This window comes from Myodes glareolus, chromosome 12 (genome assembly GCF_982192425.1).
Source record: "Myodes glareolus chromosome 12, mMyoGla1.1, whole genome shotgun sequence".
NCBI classification, from domain to species: domain Eukaryota; kingdom Metazoa; phylum Chordata; class Mammalia; order Rodentia; family Cricetidae; genus Myodes; species Myodes glareolus.
This window is the reverse complement of record NC_142037.1, coordinates 37,185,910-37,197,917: the sequence shown is the minus strand read 5'-3', so window position 1 is coordinate 37,197,917 and position 12,008 is coordinate 37,185,910. Positions and strand designations below refer to the sequence as shown.

The window sequence follows — 12,008 nt, the reverse complement described above, 5'->3', positions numbered from 1 at the left end:
CTCTATTCCCCGTGCAGGTCCAAGACAGTTTCTTTACTAACCAATGGTATTCACAGCATACAGACGGGAATCCCACATCACCCTTTTCTCTTTAAATAAAAAGGAAGGTTTTAACTTTAACATAGTAAAATTACATATAACAAAACAGGTATCAAACAAGAATCATACAGGTAAAAATTTATGTCTACTTTATCTTTTATCATAACTCAGAAAAACTATTTGATTATAACTATAAATTCTTCAACTCTATCAAAGACTCCAGAAGGATTTAATATTACCTAAGTAAACAGGAAGTGCATTTGTAAGCAATTTCCAGAACTCTAAAAATGACAGAGACATATTGTTGCCTGGATAGTCACCCAAAGTTCTTCTTTACCTTTGGGGTATCCATCTTCAGCCTACAGAATCATAGTATCCAGCAGATTTTTTCATGAAGTAGAAAATTTCAAAGACATATATATTGGCAGTTTGTCAGTCATATCCTTCTATGTCCTGTTGAATGTCTGGCAGACTCTTTCATGAAGCAGGAACCCTGAAGGATCATCTCACCATTAGGCAATTTAGCAGTCATTTCTCTGTGGGTCCTGCATGTCCAGTTCATCAAGCAGTCCAGAAAAGAGAAGTTTCTTGCCCAAATGGCTAACCAACTCTATGAAGAGCCTCTTCAATGCCCATCTTCCTCTTGAAGTAATTGGTACTGCCAGGAACAGCTGTGTCTCGTTGTCATGAAAAGTCCTAAGTTCTTAAAACATTTTAAATGCCATATTCTGTAGTCTTTGAAAGGATTGAAAAATGCCTATGCATATGAAATACATATCTGTACATCTAGAAAAATCTAACTAACATGACTCCAAGCTTGACTACTAAAGATGACTATCTTTTAACCTGTATTTCTTAATTATATATTTTATTTACAAATGAACTAAACAATCTCAATACCTTAATCAAGAGCAGAAATATACATATATCAAGATTGACCTTAAATTTGTACCAATAAACCAAGATCCATGCCAATGCAAATCTCTATAGCATATCCCCCTATCAATATAAACAATTATAGACAGTATTTGTAAATATGTGCATTGTTCTATCCAAACTGCTTTCTGATGTTTATTGGGTGAAGTAATATTTGAGAGGTGTTCAAGGTGACATTTCAGAGCATCTTGTTCCATCAAACCATATTAGTCTGGAAGCAATCCACAGGTTTGCATCCTCTGTGGAAACAAAAGAAGAATTTCTTTTCCAAAGCAACATATCCTTAGGTCCATATTTTGAAATCAAGATACCTTTAAGATATATTTGTCAGCTTAGCTTAGCAGCCCAAACAATAAAATGTCTCTCTGTACTTAGCTCCTTTACAGTCAAAAAATTCAAAGAAAACACAATAATATACATAATCCAGACTCTCTGTGAAGTTTCCATCTTTTGTGGCTTATTTTTCTTTACTTCTTTTAATCTATGACTGTCTATACTCTGTCTTGTTAAAGATTTTGTTTTATTTTATTTTTGTAGACCATTTATTTAACACTTTATACTCTTTCTCTTCTCTCCCCCAAGCCTACATACATTTATCCAACACTGTGACCCATTTAGAGGTCTTTTATGTCTGAATCTGTCCTATTGTGTACCTGTAATTCTTCACTGTCCAGGAACACTTCTTAAAATGCTAAACACTTGTTAAAAACTTAAGCTGTGCCACTACTAGGGTATATATGGCCTGCCTGCTTGTTCCAAGCAGTCCAACATGGCAGAGGAAGTCCGTTCAATGCCTGTGAGCCACACACACCACTGACCCAGTTCCAAGTATACAGTGGGTCTATGTTGAGCTATTAAGCAGTTTGTAATGCACTGCTTACAAAACCCATTTAAATGCTTGGCCTCCTGAAAGACCCAGAGGTAGCGCTTGCAGCATGGCTCAGAAAGCTGGCATTTCAAAATCACAGATTTTTTTTTAACAGGTCCAAAGCAGTTTGTTTATTCGTTAATGGAAATCACAGCACAAAGAGAGAAATCCTACATCACCTCCCCTTTTCTGTTTAAATAAAAAAGAAGGTCTGCTGTTCTACAAATATGTGTAAGGTGGATATGTAAAGTTGTTCCTCCTGCTCTACACAAGCTTTCCCAAGTGTCCTGCTCTGGCCTCTACCCATGTGAGAAGAGTTCTACTTCCTCCACCCTGGAGTATTTGAAGTGGTGAACTAGAAGTTGAGTAAGTGACAAACCTTACATTTCAGGTGGTACCTTAAAACAGTAAGTATCATTTTAGTTTCTGAAGATCAGGAATGTAAGCAAGACAAAGGTAGGAACCTCTGACTTACACCCTATAAAAATATCATTGAATAACCAATGTGGGGCTTTTCCCTATGGAAAACTATTTCTCCAAGTGTCATATACATACAAATGGCATTATAAGAACTGAATGTAAGAAACACACACACCAACAATTAAAGAAATGGTGGCCATGGATTTAGCAAAGGGGGTGCATTGGCAGGGTTGGAGGGTAGAAAGACATGTGGGGGGAATAGTGCAATTATATTTTAATACATAAAAGATTTTACATAGCTATCCACAAGCACTCATTTGGGACAGAAAAGTTTTCCTAGATCAAATTCAGGTTTGTCAGCTGAAGGGAGAAATCAGCTCCTTACCACTTGGGTCTCTCTGGAGAAGTTCACAAAAAGGCAGTCACCTTCTTTCAGAGGCAAGCAAGTGAGCTATAGGGGGCTTCCAGATCAGAAGATCCTATGAACAGCCTCCACTTGCCTCTACTTTGTCTCTGCCATAACCAAGACACTCTAAAAGGTCTATACTCAAGAGAAGTACTTGAAGGCAAATACCAGGAGGAACATCTGCTGGAGAGCATCTTTGAGGTTTCTCATTGCAATGGACTTCAAGCTTCATATTTATCTCTAAGCCTTTCAGGAAGAAGAAAACTCCCCGGCATGCTGAGATCTGATGGAAAGAGTCCCTCACCATCAAGTCCTGAGTTCACCATGGTTGTGTTCTCTCTGACTTTCAAGATTGTCTGTGTGAAGCTGCTAGGCCTCTGCAGTTTGACTTTGTATGCTCTCACAATGTGGACCATGGATACAGTTTGTGAGCTGTAAGCTATTCATTCCTATTGGTCAGTTCTGGATGATGTCAGTTCCTCCTATAGCTTCAATAACCACTTCTTTAAGTAAATGCTTGATGCCCTCTGTTATCTACAAGTTCACTCTTTCAAGTCAGACCAGTCTGTTGAAACTGCAGGTAGAACATCATGTTGGCAAATCCAAAATTGAGTTCTTCCTTTCCATTCTCTTCTTCCTAGATCATAAAAGGTGGATCATTTCCTGATTCTGGTTGAAGACGTTAGGGAGCTCAATGGTTTGCCTCTTTGCCCTCACTTCCTGTGTCTAACCATCTGTCAAACTTAAAAGGTTTGAAGATTCAGGTAGACAGTAGAAACAATATAAAGTTTAGAGACTGGCAATGTTAGGCTACAATCCTGGGTCCGTCAATTATTACTTCACCATCTAAGGGTATAGAGAGGAGAGTAGGGAGTGTAAAACAGAAATAGAAAAACTGTGGATATCAATCTAAATTATACACATTTGTATTGATGAGGATTACCAAATATTTTTTGAAAAGTACAAGTTCAGAAAATTAAGAATTTCTTTCCCTCCTTTTATTCCTCTTTCCCTATACCTTGGTCACTCTCTTCATCCCTCCTTTCTCCTGATGCTTTTTTCCTTCCTTTCTGCTTTTCACCTTCTCTCTGCCTTCCTACTTATGGAAAAGCAAAGAATAGAGAGAATGTCCTGATTCATATCCACCAAAGAACAAACGTATCCTTCAATCCCACTGCCTGATGCACTGTGAGGCATTTGAACTCCTCTCACAGTGTTTGTGGACATGCTTACTTCCTTAGTGTACTTGGGACTGTTAGGGAAGGAAAATAATCATTATCAAGGATTGAATTTCTCATGGTACTTACCCCAAGCATGGTATGTGGTAAATGTTCCATGAATTACTCTACAATATATTAAGGAAAGCAAAGTATGAAGGGTAGAATCTAGAATTCTTGAAGATCAGTATGGTGGGCAATTCTATTGTGACCTCAGGGATCCTTACAATTCATGCCCTCACTTTATCATCTTAAGTAGCAGGCAAGGCTTGATGACTGTCATATAGCAAAAGAGAATATGGAAAAAGTGATAGATTTTGTTTCTTAGTAGATGACAACATAATTGCAGCTATGTTCTGGAGGACCCTTTTTTGCTTTCTTTTGAATGGTTTCCCTTACAGAAGGTCAGCTACCACTTGATGAGGCACTTCTATGGAGAAGCTCCCCTAGGACAAGGTGCCAAGACCTTCGTATATTCTCATCCCATGAGTGAACATAGAAGTAGGTTCCCAGATCAAGTCAGCCTTGAAATCCCATCAACTTTAAACGAGTCTTAGACCACTAACAGCTTGAACTCAACTTGAAAAGGCTGGTGATCTAAGTGCAACCACCAAGACAGTTGGATCGACCGACAGAAATCATAAGCTAATAGGAATTTGCTTCCTATTTCTCTAATGTGCCAAAATTTGGGTGATTTGTTACACAAGATTGGAAAACAAACAACAGGAAAAAATAATAATACAAAAAAGACAACTGATTTTCCCATATTGGACTATAGTTTAGTGACAGATCCTTTGATAGGCATAAATGAGGCCTGAGGTTCAATCTCAATTCTCTCTCTCTCTCTCTCTCGCTCACGCTCTCTTTTTCTCTCTCTCTTTCTCTCTTTCTCTTTTTCTCTCTCTCTTTCTCTCTTTCTCTTTTTCTCTCTCCACACAGACACACACACACATATATATATATTCAAATATATATTTTTATATATTTATACATATATAAAACAATAGGAGAAAAGACAACAGAAACCACAGAACTATTCTGCCCTACTTAACACTCACCCTTGTTCCCACTAATCCCACTAGACTCAGGCTCTACATGTTCTAAATACCATCCTGGAGTACTGAAGCTCAGGGGTGGGAAGGAGAGAAGACGGAGTCTTTCAAATCAATAAGGGAGCTCCACAGTCATTCAAGAAAACAGAGGGTAAGGGATGAGAAGCTGGCACCAAAATGAGTAGGCAGTTTATCAAGCCATGAACTCAACATAGCTCCATCTCCAAGGTGACAAGACAGAATGAGAATGTTGAGAATGCTGTAGATGTCACTGGGGCTAGGTGTTCTATCACTCCAAACCACTCTGGGTACACTTGGCCCAGTTTCATTGAAATGCAAGTGTGGGTAAAAGTGAGATTTCCATAAGACTCTTACATTTCAAATGACAACCAACACGCTGTTCTCACACACCTCTGACGCTTCTCGGAAGCCTGTACCTGGGTCTCTAGGTGGAGCAAACATGTCCATGGAATTCCCGAGAAGAAAGAATTGAAAACTGGAGAAATGTCTCCAGAGAAGCAGGTGTGTAAGGCAAAAAAAAAAAAAAAAAAAGAAAAAAGCTGTCTGTGAAGTTGGTCATGTAGAATGTTGCCATCCTCATCTGTCCTTGCTATTTAGTGGAAGCTGGCCTGTCAAGTGACCCAGTGAGGCTGTTGCTCCCATGGGCAGCAGCTCTTTCTATTAACTAATGTAAGTGCCACAAGGAGACAAACACCTCTGAGGTAGGCTCTCCCTGGGTGTTTGGCTTTTCCTGCCCAGACTGTCTCAGGCTGGCAGGGCTGGGTGGAGTGAGGAGAAGACTGAAGTAGAGGTAGAAAATACCTGACCAGAGGGCCTGACTTCTGCAAAGGGGCCCTGTGATGCTGTGCTGCTTTAATTTGGCAAACAGAATTCGGTGCTGTTTGAATTTGCAGACTAATGATAAGAAATAATCGCTAAATAGCTCAATAACTGACAGGAAATTGCCCTTGTTTCTCCATAACAATGCGGCAAAACAATTCAATTAGGACTACTGTAGATTAAAAAAAAAATGTTTGTTTACATGATTCATGTCCTACAATGACAACAGATGACAGAGATAGATGGGATGGGGCGGAGAGAGGCCTGGAAGAACTCAAAAGCCCCCTTGTTTCCAGAGGGAGGTCTGTGAATTCCAGGGAGGCAGACAAGCAGAAGCAGTTGGTTTTCTTCTTTGGACTGTTAAGGAGAAAGACATGAATGATAATGTTTGCCACAGTATGGTCTCTCTCTGGATTCCTTGGTGGCAAGAAAGGAAGTTGTGTGGGAGCCTAGAAGAAAAGTTCCTGAAAGTTCCCCCCCCCCCCCACACACACACACACTGCTCATCTTCACTACTGGCTCCAGATGACAGTCAGAGCAACCAAGCTCCTATGCAGAGTTCACTGATTCCAGTGGATCTGCAGGGCTGACAGTCATCACAGTTTGACATTTGTTCCTACCCGCCTACTGCCTCCTCCCAGGTTCAAGGTTCTTGATCCCACCCCCCACCCCAACTTGAGCTTGACTCTGATTTTCCTTTCTCAGGAACCTAGAGTTTACAGGTTTTCTTTGTTTCAGAAAATACTTTGCAGGTTTTCTTTGTTTAAGGACCTTCCCAAGTAGAAAACTAGCTCTTAAAACCAAAATTTATTTTAGCCACAAGGGAGTGTGCCTGTTGTGTTCGAATTACTAATAGTGGTGGGGGAATAGCTGAGTGCTTAAATCCTACCTGTCTTCCCCTGAAAGGCTCACCCTGAGGCACCAGGTTCATTACTCCACAAGAACAAAGAGGCACACTGAATTATCAGGCAGGGGAAAAGAAAGAATGCCAGAGCTCACTGAAAAAGCCATGGGTGAACTATTTGAATCTTTGAGCTTAAGTCCCCTTTGTAGTATATATGTAAATAAAAGGTAAATACCATTATAGTCTCTTGGGCAAAATTATTTATGAAAATCACAATTTCTATTCAATGACCCCTGAAGAGTTACATCAACATTTGAAGGGTGGGGAGAGAATTGGGGCATGATGGCAAATAATGAGGAGGTTTATGGCAAGTGCCTACCAAGAATGACCCACTGGTCTTCGTGACTTTTCCACTGCTAGAATAAAACCGTATGCCCAAAGAAGTGTATAGAATAAACCGTTGATTTGAGTTGATGGTTCTAGAGGGTTAGAGTCCATGATGTGGAAGCAAAGGAGTGTTGGCCGAAGCAGCCGCTAAGAGCTCACATCTTGAACTTCAAGAGAGAAGAAACTGGGAATGGTGCAACTTTTTAATCTTTCAAAGCTCACCTCCAATGACATACTTCCTTCAACAAGGCTACGCTTCGAAGTTTCCCCGAACTTCACCATCAACTGTGAACCAAATAAATTATGGGGTACATCTCGTTCAGCCACCAGCCCACCTTGTCCTTTAATGTCACATAATAGAACTGTCTTAGTTCCATTTTTGTGAGGGTATCTCTCCCACCACCAAGGACCAGGGCCTCTAAGGAAATGATGGGGGGAGGAGAAGATACAGTAGCACATTTTGTCATCTTCAAAGCTCCCATTCCCACCCCCTTTGTGAACAAAGCCAGGGAACCAGCTCAGCCTGGTGTCTTGCTCCCCTTTACTTACTGAAGTGAATGAGCATTGCAATTCCTTGTTTCCTATTGCAGGGGTTTTCAAAGCAAAGCGTTAAACTTTTGCCTGCACATTCAAATACAATCCCATTTTTTCTCTCTTCCTATTCCATCCTCTCGCTTCCCCTTATGTCTGCTCCACCATTCAGTATCACACCAGAGAGGCTAAAACTGTGGGAGAGGAGGCTTGGCTCGCTCTTCCTGCCTTAGAACCCAATTACAGCTGGCTGCTGCAAAATTAACGTTCACAGGCATGGAATTATGCTATAGACACTTTATAGAAATCACTCAATCAAACAGAGTGAAATCTTTTTTATATGGTAATCATTTCCCACCATCAAATTTCATAGGAAAGAACAGTTTGATCGAACCACCTAGTTAAACTGTGTATGAAATTAGCCATTCGCACCACAAACAGTGCTCCGCTGCTTTCCCAGACAAAAGCTGACAGAATCAAGGTAGTAATTGGTTAGAAAACGACAGGTCCTAATTATGTCTGAACTGGATCCCTGCTCCTTTCTCCATCAAATTGGAAGTTCTAGAGTCAGGTCCACCCCCTTGTTTTTCTAAGGCATTCTGTAGACTAGACCAAACTCATGTTTTAAAGGCCTTTTCATATTAACTAGTGATGGGATAGCAGGGAGGCTCGAGGTCTCTGGGCTTGTGAGATTAGGAATCAGACTTGACGTCTTTTCGGTGGAATCCATTTCTGATTCTCTTCCCCGAAAAGGTGGACTCCACGGAAGTGCTTGAGTGAGCCCACTCCTTTGGGCTGAAGAAAAGAATATAATAGAGAATAATAAAGAGGGGATGAAATCAGCCCCTTCATCACAGGCCAATGCTGTGTGTTCTTCCGGGCATAATCATTGTCCTCGAGATGAGTGATCTTTAATTTTTATTAAACAAACGTGAGTCACCGCACATGCCTGTTATTAGCATCCTGCTCCTTTTCAGGTAGCTCTTTGAATTATGACTATTAGAGACCATTTCCTTCTCCCACTGAGCCTAAAACACTTTTTTGATTATTATGAAGCCACACTTGCCCTGCTGGACCAAAGGCAGAGGACCAAAGAAGAGGGTCTCAGGTGTACCCATGCAGGCACAGCAGCCTGCAGCTCTAAGGCATTAAGGATTTAGGCATAATAGCTCCTGGCTGTGAGCTCTCCTCGTTTTCCTCCCAGCGATGTTGTTAGTTCAACAGCATCTTACATATTCTGGATCATGTGGTCTTAAATGAGATTCCAGGTGCAAAGTGGTACCAGACTTATTTTTTTTTTTTTTGGTATGGTGTTTAGCAGTTTATAAATCAGTTTCACCATCCATATCTCATTAAAGTTTCAGAACCACCCCATGAGGTAGATAGTTGTCGTTATTTCCAATCTTTGGGTAAGAAAATAAAGGTCCAAAGCGACGAAATGGGTTTGTTGGAATTCTCAGGCAGAAAATGAAAATGTCAGCATGAGGACTGAGAGAATGAAGGGCTTGGCAACACATTGAACAGAAAATGTAGAATACCAAAATCCCGAATGGCAACAGGAAGCGGAGGAAGGTAATTAGAGCTGGGCTGGGCTCTCTTCCCTTGCCTGCTTGGGGTCATCGCTGGCCTTTCCTAGTTTACTTACTTACGGGCATTTTAGTCTGTCCCCCAGGCTGGCCCTGACTTTTGAGCTCAGGAAGAGAGAAGCCACATGTCCCCTTCCCCTAACCTTATGTGCCTAGGCTCTGTGGTCTCTATGATCTCACTTTATCACATGTTACGGGACAAAGAAAACCATGAGGACAATTTTGAATCATGCAGTTAGCAAATAGGCTTTGTTGATGGCGTGGAGGAGCTGAAAATGCTGCAGTCATAGCTGTCAGCTCACTCATTACATACTCTCTCCCAGCTGCGCAGACGCGGGTTTTAGTCTGTAAAATGGTCAGGGACACCCACATAAGGCAGGAAAGACTTCCAAAATCTGTGGCCAGGCTGTTGAACTATTTCAAGTCCACTGGGAAGAGCTTTGGGTCAGTAGGGATTGAGGTTTCCTTTCCAGCCTATTATGAGCCAATCGATGATGGTTGGCCCAACTTCAGTCTAGTCTTCTGTAGTGGCAGTTTACCGCTGGCCCCCGGTCTTCTCCTGGCATGGTTGACCTGATTAAATGCAACACAAGGTGGGTAGTTTCTGCCTCACAGAGCTGTGGACATCACACTGGCTGGAGGCTGTAATGGCTCTTGCAGCGACTGCCATTATTCTGCCGCTCAGTGAATCCTGATTCACAATTCCTTTCCTTTAGGCTATAAGCTTCTTAAAGGATTTTCACCTCCAGAGTCAAGGAGTGACAAACATAGAGAGAGAGACCCTCAGCAAAGAGAGAGAATGATTTGCCTAAGGACACTTGATGGCAGAATACCCTTGTCCTTCACTGCTCTGCTATCTCCTAAAAAATATACTACCCAATGGGGTGAAAGAAGCGAATGTTTATTTCCCATACAGAATTTATGTCTTTGTCAAAGGCAGAGAGAGAGAGAGAGAGAGAGAGAGAATGGTTACCTGACTACATAAATAATTTTCGTAGTCTCTCTGTGGTACCTAAGAAAGAAACAGTACCAAATTCATGGTTTTATTTCTGCTATAGGAAGAGGGACTTGCTGAGAATCTCATGGGTTGCAGAAAGTACAGAACTGCATGGGCTGCGTTCTCTCTCCAGTTATGTGACCTTTGTCACATCATCATATTCTGGGGCTCAGAATCCTCTCCTGAAATATAAAGGGAAAGTTATGATCAGGAACCCACACTTCTCAAGTTCTTCTTACGGCTAGCATTCCTCAAATGCGATTCTTGACCGAAAAAGTGCTGTCTTCAAAAGATGCCAATAGGAAGGAAACAGGGACGATGCTGGCAGAATTCTCAGTTCTCATCACAGAGTGGTTGTTTCATAGGTCTTGGGTCAAAAGCCACAAGTTTTCTCTGCATGAGTAAGTTCAGCATTCTCTTGACAGCTCTGACCTGCTTAGCTTCCTGAGAATATTAGCTCCTGAGCTTTTGGCAGCCTTCTTAATTTTTCCAACTGCTCCAACAGCCAGTGACTCTGAAGGCTTCTTCCCTGTTGGAAAAGGCACATGGGAGCCTGGTCTCTTCCCTTCTTGACAAGGAATCTCCAAGTCTGGCAAGGTTGGGAAGGTCCCTGCAAGCATCACAGCCAGTCATGTAACCATGAACTTGTTTCAGTTCAACTTAGTGATCCAGCGCTTGTTCAAACTTCTGGGGTCTGATACCAAGGATTTTATTTTAGCACATATTTAAACACAGTAAAACATGGGGGGAAATTTCCCATGGAAAATTATCACAACAAAGCTTTAGACATGCTGCATCTAAACATTTTGTAAAGTACATCTCTTTAGCGAAGCACCTGTAACCTTTCCCACAGAATGGGTTCTACTGACTGTGACAGTTGCTCAGGACAAGGGCCGAGGGCAGAAGGGTTTGCAATGAGCAAAAGGATGGATCCTATCAATCAGTGAGAAGCAGTACTAGAGATAGAGGCCAGGGAGAAAGGGTTTGTAATAAGTATAGCAAACTGTTTTGCAAAATATATGGAACCTCTTTCATGAGAATGGGTTCTATTGACTGAAAAGCAATGCCCAGTAGTTGGAGGGAATTGGGTGAGGCCTAGCTCCAAAGACTATCAGAAGACCACCTGATATCAAACATCCACTCCAGCCTTCCAGGTGAGCAGGCGTCAATTTCTTCCTTTGAAGAAAAAAGTGTGTTTAGCAATTCTGGTTTCTCTAGTGTGTATCTGTGAGCACATGGATCTCATATCCTTTTAGGCAATCTGATCTCCAGGTTGTGCAGATTCCTGGAGCTGTTATGGTGGATGCTGTTTTCTGAGTGTGTGAAGAGTATGGTATAGCCAGCATTCCCAGGGTGTCTTCTGGAGAACCATCATACAAAACCACATGCTACATCTGTTTCCTCGGGGGAGATACCAGCCATGAGAATGATAGAGGAATGGAGGTGAAATAGGCAGATACAGTTGAGAGTCAAAGGGCTGGGAGAACTCGGATCATAAGACAGTGGTCCTGAAAAGGGTAGTTTTATACAACAATAGTTACCACAGATTCTTTTTATTGTTTTTCTCCAAGAATCACAATATCCATATTCATGCAACATCTGCATTTTTACACATTTCACTCGCTCCTACTCTAAAGGAGGAACCCATTGTCAGCTTGCAAGGTAATGATTTTGAGTGTTGGGAAGACCTAAGGATATAGTTCAGACACAGAACATCTGCTTACTGGGATTGAAGAGCCTAGATTTTACCTTTAGCATGGAAGAAAATTAAATGTAGAGGTTGGGTTGGTGGCAGGTCAGGGACATCTGTGCCCATAACACCTCTCCCTCCAGCTGGGTGGGTGGTTAGTGTTCTATCCAGATTCACCTCCCTTGCATTGAGCAG

General features: G+C 41.6%; 1 long non-coding RNA gene across 1 annotated transcript; it reads left to right on the top strand.

Annotated features, from left to right (window-relative positions):
* Positions 1–5,239: 5,239 nt before the first annotated feature.
* Positions 5,240–6,859, top strand: LOC125392106 (uncharacterized). The gene is made up of 2 exons (XR_007229396.3): positions 5,240–5,460; positions 6,685–6,859. It is a non-coding gene; the product is annotated as an uncharacterized LOC125392106 (long non-coding RNA).
* The last annotated feature ends 5,149 nt before the right edge of the window (positions 6,860–12,008 follow it).